We start from the raw sequence: 15,112 nt of genomic DNA on the forward strand, positions 1-15,112 counted from the left end.
CTTTCATAGGTCATAGAGTCTCAAGTTTTGACTCAGTGTGTAAGTTATGATTTAGTGTCTAAGTTACTATTTGCAAACAGGTTACTATGTTCAGGCTTTCACATTTCTGAGAGTTTAAGTTTTTATGGGTTTTCACTTATTACTGTATTTTAGGGCTTTTTCCCAATTCTAACCCTACACCAAGAAACTTAGTTCCTGACACAGTGTGCTAAACAGCAATGCTTCTGAGAATTTCCAAATCAAGGATAATCAAGTATAAAATATCCAAAGTCATCAGATTGCTTAACAACCTCTCTCCAGTTCATAGTTGTTTATTTCCAATATAAGAATTATACCCTGCCTCTTGCCCCCAACTCCCATCTTCACACACAGAAGAGTTGCACTGATAAATGAGTCTATTGGTGTTATAAATGTGGTCAGGGCCACAATAATCAGCTAGTTTTGCTGATTACAAGTCATCTAAATGGCAACATATGATTAATTATTTTATTTTCCTTTTTGGTCAAAAAATTCAATTAAACAAATTGACTTCTTTATTTTTATTATGATTTTTGTAGCCCTACTCACAGGATGAGTTCTGAGTCCCATTCTACTTGCAATCTTTCTAAGTACCTTTGGCCCATAATTCCCCTCTCCAACTTGCCACCCCTCCTCCCCCATGCGCAGTTGGAGCTAGTGAATTATCATTAAGCCAGTCAGTTAATATGAATGTATTAAATGCCTACTGTGTGTGAGTCACTGTGCAAAGCACCAGAAAGCCTATAATTAAATTTCTCAATATGCAGGTATAGTGCCATAACCCTGGTGTGTGTGTATATGTGTGTGTGTGTGTGTGTGTGTGTGTGTGTGTGTGTGTGTACGTTTGTGTTAGAGGAGGTGGGGTAGGAATACTGACTATTAACTATTATATGTGTAAAGCATTTAAAAACTCATAAATATATAATGGCAACCTGCCATAATGTATAGATAGACAGCTGGTCTTGGAATCAGATAGTCCTTAGTTTGAGTGGTACCTCTGAAGCATGCTGGTTGTGTTACTCTGAGCAAATCAATTACCCATCCAGTACCCTTGGCAATTTCTAAGATTACTAGTTGTGTATCAGGTACTGATCTGCATTGGTAGAGGGGTTTTCTTGGACATTCTCAATGCCAATGAAATCACAGGGACAAAAATGCTATGTGTTAGAAGAGGATGCTAGTAAATGACTCTTCTGGAGAGGGAACATGGATCATGACTCATTACTCTGAGAACAGAGGAAGAAGCAGCTGTGCCACAGAAAAATATAATATCTTTCTTGGGCCCAGGGTGGGGTTATTTTTTCAGTTCTTCCAGTTGGGACACAGAAAGATCTCAAAAAAAGGAACAGAGAGGATTCTGGAATAATTTTCCAAATTTATCTTTGTAGCCCAGCCCCTTGTATAGTATTTTTCATACAGTAGGCTCTTTTTTTTTTTTTTTGCTGGACAATGGGGTTAAGTGACTTGCCCAGGATCACACAGCTAGTAAGTGTTATGTGTCTGAAGCCGGATTTGAACTCAGGTCCTCCTGAATCCAGGGCCAGTGCTCTATTCACTGTGCCACCTAGCTACCCCAGTAGGCTCTTAATAAGTGCTAAATGAATTGAATTTTGAATGAGCAAAGTTATAGATCCCAAAGTGTGACCACTGTTAGATGCAGCATCTTCAAGGAATGCTCTGGGCAAGGTCACTTACTCCTGTTTGCCTCAGTTTCCTTATCTTTAAAATGAGCTGGCAAAAGAAATGGCAAACCACTCCAGTATCTTTGCCAAGAAAATCCCAGACGAAGTCATGAAGAGTCAGACCCAACTAAAATTACTGAACAACAAAAACTGTATGCTAGGCTATACTTTCCAGACCTGGGAGACAGTCTGTACAAATGTATGGATGCAGGAGAAGATATGATCAATTTTGGGGAACCACTAATAGAGTTTAGTTGGATTGCAAAAATGGTGAAGGGAAGTAATATGAAATAATCCTCAAAAGCTAGGTTAGAGCTGGATTGTGGAATACCTAAAATGTCACTCTGTAGAGGGCCTTAAGTATTATTGGATACAGTTACTATGACTCCCTTCACTCTCTCCCTTCCCAAGTTTGTTCTTCAGATTAAATATCTCTGGTTTTTCTAAGCAATGCTTGATGTAGCTTGGTCTCCATGCCTCCCCTACCCCATCAGGCCTCTGACCTGAGCCCAGTAATGATCCCCCAAGTGGCGGTGTTCTAGATTATTTCATATCACTTCCCTTCACCAATTTTGCAATCCTACCTTTTGCCCTACCAGTCTCTCCTCAAAAATGTTGTTCCCTATGCATCGATTAAGATCAGAAAAGATTTCTTGATAGAAAAAATAGAGATCTTTCTTTCTTTGATAACATTCTGACTATAAATGCTAAGTGAGATACAGAGCCAGAAACATTTGCTATCCAAAGGTGTTTGTCACTGTCGTTGGAGAAATCTAGCACAGAATCCAAATGAAAGAGGGATTCCCCATAGGTTGTGAGGTCTCACAGATAGCTGACCATATCTATCCCTGAAATACTATGGAGCCTTTTAATGAGATTTCAAACCAATTTAAAGAGTTTCCATTGGTATTCCACATAAGAAAAACAAAATAGTTGAAGAATATATTCTTTCCAGACTATATTATATGGTTGACTAGATAGGACATTGAGTTAATACATCAGTCCACATATCTTGGCTAGCCGTTGGACAATGAGATGGATTCAAAACTGAATTGTAGACAAACAACAAGATGAATTGTATTTGGGAAATTGCATACCACTTTTAATGATTCCAAGCTGTTACATACATTAGGTCATTTGAATCTCACTAGCTCTTAAGGTAAGTGCTTAAGGTTTTTATTATTGCTTCCATTTTCAAATGAGAGACTTGAGTTTAGTTAAGTGATTTCCTATGTTCACACATACAGTAAATGTCAGAGGCGGGATTTGAACCAAGATCTTTTGATGCCACATCTAACATTCTCACCATTTATGCCATGCTGCCTCTCAAGCTGTTATTAATGACACAGATGACAGGGAAAGGAGATGGGCTGATCACATAGGAGAGTGAACTATTAGATGAACAGCACATTATGTTGGTACTCGAATATGTTAGGAGACCTGGTGAAAGATCCCTAGTATATTATATGCAGGATTGAGAAGGAGACGTGGACAGGAATGGAAGAGGATTGAGAAAGTGTGCCTGGATTATAATCAGTACTATTGGAAAGAGTAGTTATAAGGATGAGGTCACAAATACACTCATGCATTGTTATAACCAAAAAGTTCACCATGCTGTGAATAACTTTCTGAGGATGGACTTTTCCACATATGGCTACACTAACCTTTAAAAGGTGGGACCATACTCAAAAACCTTTCTAGCTTGGTGGAAATAGCATGATCCTACATACCCCTGCTATGGTTTTTGAGACCTAAATGTTACGTTGATGCTTTGTTAAGGTACCAGAGAAGGACTTTTGTGCTGTATAAGGTCCAGGCTGGTATGTGACCTTTTGATATGAGAGGAACAGGATGTAACTCTTTGAAAGCTGTGTATTCGTGTCTAGACACACAGAATATTTGTCAAATGAATGAGTTAAATTCATTATTTCATTTTTTTCCCACTGTTACTAAACTGGTAGATGTAGGGGGTGGGGTGGGGATGCTGTAGAAAGTATCCTATATTATTCTTGTAGAGGAAAAATATAGGCCAGAAAATAAACAATTAGATGGATTCAGACTTGGTTAATGGCTGGACTCAAAGAGGAGTTAGTAATGATTCTACATCAGCTTGAAACTTTGTGTATGTGACTTTGAAGAGCATGCCACCTATCCAAATCGTTGCTAAAAATGTTCAGTGTTTCAGGGCAAAGCACAGATCCATAGAGACTCTTTACATATTCTACCCTCCTAGCAGAATGTCATTTTCTTAAAGAGTATAATATGGGGGCATGCACACTGGCCTGGTAGTCAGAGTACTTCAGATCTAATTCTGATTCTTCTACTAGTTAGAAAACATCTGAGCCTCAGTTTCTCCATCTATAAAATTAGGATATGGGACTAGTAGATGTATAAGGTTCCTTCTAGCTCTAAAATTCTCTGAGAACTTCTTAGGACTTTCCCTTCCCTCTTCTCCAATCATGGATTAAGTGCTGATCAGCTGCCGCACTCTTGCATTGACTTTTTTGGACTGAAAATAGATCCAGATGCTATAGACAATTGCTAGGGCTGCTATGCCTGTAGAATTGGTCAAGAACCTAAATCACTTTGGTATTTACTGTATGATCTCATGATTTTACGTATCTGTGTCCTGTACCTGTGATCTCACAGGCTCTACAGAAAGGTGGTAATAACATATAATAATAACGATGATGATGATGACAGCTAGCATTTATATAATGCCTACTAGGTACCAGACACTTAACAAAGATGATCTCACTTGATCCTCACAGCAACACCGGGAGGTAGGTGCCATGATGATACCCACTTTACAGTTGGGGAAACTAAGGCAGACAGCAGTGAAGTAACTTGCCCAAGGTCACACAGCTGGCAAATGTCAGGTTAGATTTGAACTCAGGCTTTCCTGACTCTAGGCCCAATACTCTGTACACTATGGAACCCCCTGGAGTTGCCTCTACATATAGTGGTAAAAAATTTTTGTAGTTAACAACTTGTGTCATCTCACAACAACATGAAGGTATGCTAATGGGAAAAGAGCAAAGAATGATCACAGAATGTTAGCACCTGAAGGAAACTTAGAAATAATGAGATAATGAAGTTACAGCTCTCTGGGGAGGAGTTTTTTCCTGAAGAACCTAAGGTGAAGTTACTGGCCCAGGGTCACATTGTCATTTAGTAGTCATGCTAGGTAAGATTTCTTAGTTTAAAGGAAAAAAAATATGAGAATAATCAACAGAAATACACAGAGGTTCTTTAAAACATTCTTCTAGCTTCATAAATTAATTTTTAGGATTACACTATTTAGTTTCCAATTATTTTTTAGTCTGTCTTTCCATGGCCCTTTATTACATATAATTTTTATTGCGACATGATCTGAAAAGGATGCATTTAATATTTCTGCCTTTCTGCATTGGATTGTGAGGTTTTTATGCCCTAGTACATGGTCAATTTTTGTGTATGTGCCATGTACTGAAGAGAAAAAAGTACATTCCTTTCTATCCCCATTCAGTTTTCTCCAGAGGTCTATCATACCTAACTTTTCTAATGTTCTGTTCACCTCCTTAACTTCTTTCTTGTTTATTTTGTGGTTAGACTTATCTAGTGCCGAGAGGGGGAGGTTCAGGTCCCCCACTAGTATAGTTTTGCTGTCTATTTCTTCCTGTAACTCCCTGAACTTCTCCTGTAAGAATTTGGGTGCTATACCATTTGGTGCATATATATTTAGTAATGATATTACTTCATTGTCTATGGTGCCTTTTAGCAGGATGTAGTTTCCTTCCTTATCTCTTTTGATTAAAACTATTTTTGCTTTTGCTTTGTCTGAGATCAGGATTGCTACCCCTGCTTTTTTACTTCAGCTGAGCATAATATATTCTGCTCCAGCCTTTTACCTTTGCCCTGTGTGTGTCATTCTTTTTCAAATGTGTTTCCTGTAAACAACATATTGTAGGATTATGTTTTTTAATCCATTCTGCAATCCGTTTCCGTTTTATGGGAGAGTTCATCCCATTCACATTCACAGTTATGATTACTATCTGTGTCTTTTTCTCCATCCTTTTTCCCCCTATTTATGCTTTTCTTTCTCCTTTTTCCTTTCTCCCCTTCGCTAGTGTTTTGCTTTTGACCACCCTCCTTCAGTCCCTTCCCCCTTTTATTATCCCTTTCCCTTTTCTTCCCCTTTAGTCTTACTGCTGCTTCCCTCCCTTCTTCCCCCCCTTTTCTTTCCCCCCCCTTTTCTTTCCCCTTTTCCCCCCTACTGACTATAGGGCAAGTTAGATTTCTATACCTAACTTCTTGAGCCAAATCTGATGAGAGTAAGGTTCAAACAATGCTCCCCCCCTCCCTTCTTTCCCTCTGCTGTAAAAGGATTTTGTGTCTTTTCCTGTAATGTAATTTACCCTTGTCTGCCTCCTCCTTTCTCAGTACCTTTTCTAAGATAGATTGATCCACTTATTTGGATCCATTTAACCCACTTGATTAGATTTTTTTTTATCATTACATCAAAGTCAACTAATCTCCACCCTCTTTATGTATACTCCTTTAACAAGGTATAATAACAATACAGTTCTCAAGGGTTGCAAGTCTCATATTCCCTTGTAGGGGTTTAAACAGCCCCCCCCTTATTAACAACATATTGTATCCTTCTGTCCCATTTACCTTTTTAAGTCCTTCTTGAGTCCTGTACTTGAAGATCAAATTTTTTGTTGAGCTCTGGTCTTTTTATCAGGAAAGTTTGGAAGTCTCCTATTTGTTGAATATCCACCTCCTCCCTTGAAAAATGATGCTCATTTTTGCTGGGTAATTGATCCTTGGCTGCATTCCAAGCTCCTTTGCCTTACGGAATATCATGTTCCATGCCCTGGTCTTTTAATGTAGAAGCTGCAAGGTCCTGTGTAATCCTGACTGTGGTTCCATGATATTTAAATTCTTTCTTTCTGGCTGCTTGCAGCACCTTCTCTTTCATCTGGTAATTTTGGAATTTTGCTATTATATTTCTTGGGTTGTCAATTTGGGATCTCTTTCAGGTGGTGATCGGTGGATTCTTTCTATGGTTATTTTCCCTTCTGGTTCTAGGACTTCGGGCAGTTTTCCTTTATGATTTCCTGAAAGATACTGTCCAGGCTCTTTTTTTCATCATGATTTTCAGGTAGTCCAATAATTTTTAAATTGTCTCTCCTGAGTCGATTTTCCAGGTCGGTTGTTTTACTGATGAGGTATTTTACATTTTCATATTTTTTCATTTTTTTGTTTCTGTTTGACTGATTCTTGCTCTCTCATAGAGACATTAGTTTCCATTTGTCCAATTCTAGTTTTTAACAGATTGTTTTCTTCTGTTAGTTTTTGTACTTCCTTCTTCAACTGGCCAATTGTGTTTTTTAGGGACTTGTTTCCTTCAGCATACTCTTCTGTTAGATTTTGTACTTCCTTCTTCAACTGGCCAATTGTGTTTTTTAGGGACTTGTTTTCTTCAGTGTACTCTTCTGTTAGTTTTTGTCCTTCCTTCTTCAATTGGCCAATTGTGTTTTTTAGGGACTTGTTTTCTTCAGTGTATTTTTTTTCCAACTGGCCAATTGTATTTTTGAAGGACTCTTTTACCTCTCTCATTTGACTATTAAAATCCTTCTTGAGCTCTTCTAAGAAGGCTTTTTGGGCTTCAGACCAGTTCATATTCCCTTTTGTTGTTGCAGATGTGGGTTTGTTGACAATGTTGTCCTCTTCAGAATTTCTGTCTTGATCTTCACTCTTCTCATAATATGAATCTATGGTACGTTTCTTTTTACTCATGGTGTTTCTTTATTCCCTGGCCTTTAAAGAGATTGAGCTCTCCTGCTGGGGAACAGAGGGTACTGACCCAAGCTTCTTGTGTTGGGAGCCTAGGTCTTGGTCACTGGCTTTGCTTCTGGGGCCTCTTATGCTGGGAATTGGAGCTGTAGGTTTCTGGCAGCTTACCTTGTGTTGGGCTGGAATCAGCAAGGCTGGAACTTTCAGGCAATTCTAGGTTGCCTGCTTTTCCTTTCCTTTAGCTTTCTTCAGCTCCTTTTAGATGGTGCTGCAGGATGTTTATCTGCCTGGGGCCCCCTGCAGTGTTGTCTCCCTTGTTTCTGCTAATGCACCGGGAGATTCCTTTGCAGTGGAGTGCCAAGGCTCCTGGTGGTTTTCTGAGCTGGTTTCCACTGGTTCCCTGCCCTCACTGAGGCACTCGGGGGTCCAGGTGTTAGTGTTTGCCTGCTCTACCACCTGGGCTTCAGGATTTCTTCACAATTGGGGCTTCAGGGCTCCTACAGCTCACCTGGTGTTGGGTTGGAATCAGCAAGAGCGGGGCTTTAGGAAGCCTTTAGGTTGTTTTCTTCACCTCCTTTCAGATGAATGCCGCAGGGTACTTATCTGCCTGGGGCCCCTTATTTTTGCTGAGGCACTGGGAGACCTATTTGCTGGGCTGCTGCACTGCTGCTCCTCGTTTTTCTTCTAGTTCAGGTGGTCCAGGGTGTTTTTCTGGGGTGATATTTTCTGGGTTTTCAGAAGTTGATAGGGGAGAGTGAGAGCGACTACCTTTTCACCCCCCATCTTGGCTCCCGGAAGCGGACGTATAAATTAATTTTTAATTCAGTATTCAAAAGTTGAAGTGTTTAGTCTGATGTTTTTTGTCTATATATTTGAGATTCAGTGCTATTAATGTGGGAGTGGTAATCTTAAATTAATTCAATTTATTAAACGTTTCAAGACATTTCTCTGCGATGATCTCTGCCTGCCCCTCTTAAGTGACTTCTATGTCCTTATCTTTTCTGGACTTCTAATTTCCCTAACAAAAGAAGAAAAGGAGGAACAAATTTCATCTCCATCATTACTTCAGTTCAATCTAATAAGCATTTATTAAGGATATATTATGTTCCAGGAACTGTGTTAGCTGCTGGGGATATGACGGGAAGGAGGGGATTGGGGCAGATGAAGCAGTATACGGGTATCTTCTGTGTTCCAGGCACTGTGCTGAGCACTTTACAAATATTATTTCATTTGATATGAGGACAAAAGGAAATAGCCCCTACCCTCAAAGAGATTGCATTCCACTAGGGAAAAATAACATGTATTCTGTTAAATAGATGGAAAATATATGCAAAGCAAATAGAAAGTAATTTGCAGGGTCAGAGCAATAACATGAGACATTTGCCATCCTATTCTTTAGTTCCACTGAAAAAGACATAGATCAATGTTTAGAGAGCTTTTGACCTCTTCAGTCCCAAAACTCCTCTCACTTAACAGATTTTGCACACTGGATTAAATATTATTGGTTACGAGATAACAAAGGATATTTTTCAACAATGCAATGATGTAGGCATAAAATAACATTTAACCTGTTTTTGTACATTCTTTGTACATTTTAGAAAACAGAGTTTACCAAACTAACCTGGAGCAAAGGTGTGTCCAACGGTATAACAAAGGAAGGAGCTTCCTGGTGCTTGCCGGTCGAGGATATATTGCCTCTACTGTTCTCTCCTGGATTGAGCCGGCCCACCAATGTTATATTTATATGATGCTTAATGTTGCAAAAGCTCCTCCCTCTTTCTCTCCTCTCCTTCTTTTGGCTTTAATAAGTGGAGTATACAGGGAGAACTTTGGCATGCCATCAGTTTTTTTTTTCTTTTCTAAGTTGAGTCAGCTCAGACTGAGAACCACAGCAGGCCTGCACCTTGTTCTACTTACCAAGCATTCAAGGTCTCAGTCCGCAGATCTGGAAGTCCAGGGACACTAGTTCATCATCTTAATCAGAGGTGATCAGATTATTTCGCCCTAGTTAAACTCAAAAGAAATGGATGAACTAAAATGTCAATTCATTGAAAAAAATTTTAAGGAACAATTGTCAAGGAGATGTTCACTCAGTTACTCAGGACATTTCCTTTAGCCACGACAAAAGCCAACTGAGGGAAACCAAAAGAAAGCTAATGGGCTTCGTAAAGGTGTTAGCCAGAAGGCTTGTCTTCCAACCTTATCTCTTATGCTAACTGGCTTAGTGAGAAGGAAATCCCTTAGACCTCCTAGAGCCTTAGTTTCCTCACTGGAAAATGAGGAAAATAGTAATTATACTATCTACCCATAGGGCTCTTATGAGGAAGGCACTTGGTGAGCCTTTAAGTGCCCTGAAAATTCAGGGAATTATTTATTTTTGTTTGTGTTTTTAAGAGATGTTATGAAATAACTAAAGCATGATTCACTTATTACAACTACAGACACAAATGTGCCAATCAGTTGGACATTAGAGGGTTTTTCACTGTACCATTTTCTCATGACAGGGTTGTTACTATTAGTGCTGAGTTCCTTTTTTTCCCCCATAAGCTAGAGGGAATGGTGGGAATTTAGTTACTGCTGAGAGACAAAGTCCCCACCTGAAGAGTTGAGGTTAATCAGAACTATAATTGATGTGATTAATGTCAGTAAATGTTTCAGGATAGTAACTTAGTGGAAATCGGGGTATTTTCTAAGCTTTGGGACTTGGAGGAAGTAGTCTTTTAGAGAAGGGAAGGCCCGCCCCAAAATCAACAATAATAAAACCTCAGAGTTTGAGGGAGGTTGACAGTGTCTTTTGCTACACTACACTGCTGCCCATAAGGCCATGCTAAATGTAGATGAAGGTCTTTGGAGTGGAGCTCCAGCGAAGATTAGCTTCATGTGCATGGCACAGGAAGCCTTAATGAAAAGCATGCCATCATTTACCTTGTCCTTTCTTACTTGAGCTCCTTACTTGAGCAAGGACTGTCCTTTGCCTTTCTTTATAGCATTAGTGTTTAGCACAGTGTCCAGTACATGTTAGGTGCTTAATAGATGCTTATTGATCCAGTGAATGACTCCAGGGAAGATATTGTAGCACTGCTCCTTCCTCATACCTTCCCACCCAGATCATAGGTACTTTTCCTGTAAGACCACCTGAGAAGACACTGCTAAGAATTGTCAATGGAAATGGCAGTGACATCCTTGACAGAAAGCCAACGGGCGAGTCACTACCAGGTAGGACATCAGAGTTGCCCATAGAGTACAGGCCAGAATGGCTGCAGGAAATGGTAGACAGCTGTAGCTTAATAGACAAAAAAAATCCATAAAATCCTATTCCAGGGCCTCCTGGTGTCATGTAGATGACCTTGGGTTCCCCAACATGATACCAATGGCACATAAGCTCTTGCAGTTTCTTCTACCATGCTGGGAAGATTTTGAGTAAAATCTAAGTCTGCTATCCAGGAATCAACCTAACTAGAGAACAACACACCAGTAGGTTGGTAACTGATAAATCTTTGACCATGGCAATCCAAGAAAGAGCCAAAAAAGACATCATCTTTCATCCTGTGTCTTCACTTCAGTATACCATTTCTTCAGAGAGACAGGTAGAAAACGGGGAAGAAAGTGCCAAGTTATAAACAATTTTTAGCCTGCATATCAACAAACCCTGGCTTTTCCCTCTTACTTGCCTTTGTGACCTTATACAAGTCATTTTAACTCTTTGGGCTTCACTGTTCTCATCTGTAAAATAAGGGAATCAGATTAGTTGACTTTTGTAGTGTTTTCCAGCTCTCAATGAGATTCTGTGGTCTTAAGATGATGTGATCCAGAGACAACTAAGGGGGATAAAGCATGGATCTGAAGTGAGAAAGACCTGGATTCAAATCTGCCCTCAGATCTTTCCTAGCGTGACCTTGAGCAAGTCACTTCAATACTCCGTGCCTCAGTTTCCTTATCTATAAAACAAGGGTAATAATAGCGCCTATCTCCCAGTGTCACTATGATGATCAAATGAGATGATATTTGTAAAGTCCTTTGCAAACCTTAAAATGCTATGTAAATGCTGACTATCATAAATATTACATTACATTGACTATTTTCAGTTTGAAAATGATTAATTACTTGTGTGTGAATTGTATCAAATTCTACTATGGATGTGTAGGCAAGCCATTACCTTATTAAAGACAAGATCAAAATCAATATCAGATTAGAAGAAAATCTAAAGATGACTAGGAAACATTGGAAACAGCTGACAAACCTTCAGTATGATGTATTCAAATGAGTTAATGTTGAAAAAAAAAGGCACTTGTTAATATCTTAGTGTGCCAGACACTGAGTCATGGGGAAACAAATAGAAACAGAACAGGAAAGACCGTGCCCTCAAGTAGCTTGCATTCTAGTGGAAGACAACAAAAATGTGGGGTTGGTAGTTTGGGAAGTACATTTTGTTCAGGAGAGTCATAAGGATGACCAAGGGAGACATAGAGTGGTTGATTAACACAACCTTTCTAGGAATGATAGTGTTAAATTAAATATCATTCCTAGAGCTAGAGGTGGGGAGTGGAGGAAAGGAAGAGAGTGGAGGATTCAATGGTATGATATGAAGATGACTAAGGAAAAACAGTGTGGGGATCTGGGTTAGGCTAGAAAGAGTGAATGTTCACCAGTCAGAAGACAAGGGACCCAGGTTAGTTTGGTGGAGTTGCTGGGCCTGAGTGGGAGTCTGGAGCACAGCAGCTTAGGGCGTCTGGATAAGATTAGAAATGGTGAGGGCCTTACACCCGTAAGAAACCAATAAGCGTGGTTATTGCCACTTACTCTAAAACTTAATTCATGGAAAACAGGCAATAAAAAGCTTTCCTCTTCTTGGAAAAAAGATGGGGGACCACGGGAGTAGAATGTTGCATATGTTGTCAGTCATGATTGACTGTTTGTTTTGCTCCAACGTGGGTTAAATGGAGGTTCAAGGGGACTAGATTGGGAAATCACTGTGATGTTGATCAATTGCTCTATCTATCTACCTAAATGCTATTAAGAAGGAGCAGGGCATATGGATAGAGAGCCAATGTCTGGGTAACATGACCTATTTTCAAAGTCCTCCCTTTGACACATACTCTGTGTGTCACCTTGGGCAAGTTACTTAACCTCTCAGTTTCCCTAGGCCATCCTCTGAGACTATCAATTGCACAGGAGGGGCTGGCATGCCATGGGAGAGGGTATTTCCTCATTAAGGAATTCCTTATACCAGTGAAAGCACAGGTTCCATCCAGATACAGTTGCCACAATGAGGAGAACAACAGAGCACAGAAACATCAGTCAGCCAACGCTTGATCTCCTTGCCAAAGTGGAGAGAGAAGGAAGTCAAGCACAGCACCCATTTAGCATACAAAATCATTTGTCTGATCCTGAGGACAGCAGGATAGTATGAGCAGTATTGCTTAAAAAGCAATACAAAGTAGTAAGGGAAAATATAACTCTACAGAAAGCTTGACCTGAAATGCAACCAGTCCTCATAATCCCTAGCACATTCAAAGATGAAATTATGTGATCATTATTATAATTATGATTATAATTAGAGCTAGTGCTTATGTAGAGCTTTGAAATTTGCAAAGTGAGTTACATGTTATCTCATTTGATCCTCACAATCACCCTGTAAGGTAGGTGCTATTATCATTCCCATTTTACAGATGGGGAAACTGAGACTGAGAGAGGCAAGGTGAGTATAGGAAAAGTAATAAAGATGTCAACTTCTTGAATGATCAAAACCCACTTTTAATCATCATGGCAAAAACTACTATATTTGGATTCCAAGGTGACATAAGAAGTAGAAATTGCACTTACAGAGACATATTCAGGAACAACAAATAACCAGCCTGACAAGACCACACACCCAGAAAGGAAATACATGTTGGAGATGACAGGTTCTTGAACTTACTGGGTGATCATTTTATGATGTAACAGAGAGGGAGTCATACCCACAGAATAGCAATAACTGCTTATTCAGGGTGATAACAATATCCCAAAGCAAGTAATCAGGAGAACAGAATAACTACAGAGCCATGCTCGTACTTTCTCTCATCCTCTTAAATTCTTTATGAAAATGATCCAGCTGAAAGTGGAGGATTTGAAAAGGGAACATGCTGGTTTTCATAAATTGCTTTCTTCAGCAAACAGCTGAACAGAGTCAGTCAGTCAGTCAGTCAATAAATATTTACTAAGTATATCCTCCTGGGGACTGGGCAGATGAGAACAATCCGTTCTAACTGCCATGAAGGCACCTGAAGCAGGTGCTGTGGAGAACTTGGTTGGGCATCAAAGACACAAGGTCATCCACTGTATCCTGGGTCATTGCAATTGTTTTGACTTTTGTCCTGTCACTGGAGCTTCAATGACTCAGGAAGAGAGAGTAAGGTTAATGACTTTGCACAACTCTGCCTCGCTTAAATCCAATTCATACACAAGCCAAGACATCACCCATCATTGGTCCTCTTTGAAAAGGAAGTATGAACAACCTACTATGTGCTAGGCACCGTGCTAAGCAATGGGAATACAAAGAAAAACAAAAGATAGCCTCTGTTTTCCAAAAGCTCACGTTCTAAAGGAGGGGCAGGAGACAACTTTTGTCAGTCAATAAACATTTTGTTAGTCAGTCAATAAGCATTTATTAAATGCATACTATGTGTCAGGCACTGTGCTTAGTGCTGGTTATACAAAGAAAGGCAAAGAAAGTCTATGTTCTCAAGGTACCTTCAGTGTAATGGGAGAGACAACATGTAAACAATGATGTACAAACAATCTATGTACATTGAACAATCAGTTTGATGAATTGGCTTGGGTATGGTTATATAATCACAGCCTGTAGTGTATGTTCAGTGGTTTTACAGTTATCTCCAACTCTCCATGACCCCATTTTGGGCTTTTCTTGGCAAAGATACTGGAATTGTTTGCCATTTTCTTCTCCAGCTCATTGTACAAATGAGGAACTGAGGCAAACAGAGTTTAGAGACTTGCCCAGGGTCACATAGCTAGTAAGTGTCTGAGGCTGGCTTTGAACTCAGGAAGATGTCTCCCCTACTCCACACTCTGGGCTCTATCCACTGCCTTCAGTTCTTCATCTATAAAATGAACTGGAGAAAAAAAGGGGGGGGCAGCTAGGTGGTGCAATGGATAGAGATCCAGCCCTGGAGACAGGAGGACCTGAGTTCAGATCCAGTCTCAGACACTTGAAATTTACCACCTGTGTGACCCTGGGCAAGTCATTTAACCAAAAAAAAAAACTAGCTGGAGAAGGAAATGGCAAATTACTCCAGTATCTTTGACAAGAAAACCACAAAATGGGGTCACAAAGAGTCAGACATGAATGAAACAACTGAACAAACAGCCTAATATGGCATAAAAACGTGAGAGAGAATCTCATTTATTTATTTTTTTCTAAAAATGGTAAAAATAAAACTGTCTGGGGATCCAGCATAGCAGTTCTTAACTTTTGAGGGGTCATAGTCCTCTTTGGCAGTCTGGTGATTCCTACAGAATCATTTCTTGTAAGCATAATGTTTTATTTCTTTTATTTTTATTTTTTTGGTTACATTTGAGTTTCAAGCTGTTTCCCTCCCTCCCAACCTGCACTAGAGAAGGCCAACATTTGTGTG

Source organism: Phascolarctos cinereus, unplaced genomic scaffold, assembly GCF_003287225.1.
Source record: "Phascolarctos cinereus isolate Bilbo 61053 unplaced genomic scaffold, phaCin_HiC Scaffold_5;HRSCAF=322, whole genome shotgun sequence".
Lineage (NCBI taxonomy): Eukaryota > Metazoa > Chordata > Mammalia > Diprotodontia > Phascolarctidae > Phascolarctos > Phascolarctos cinereus.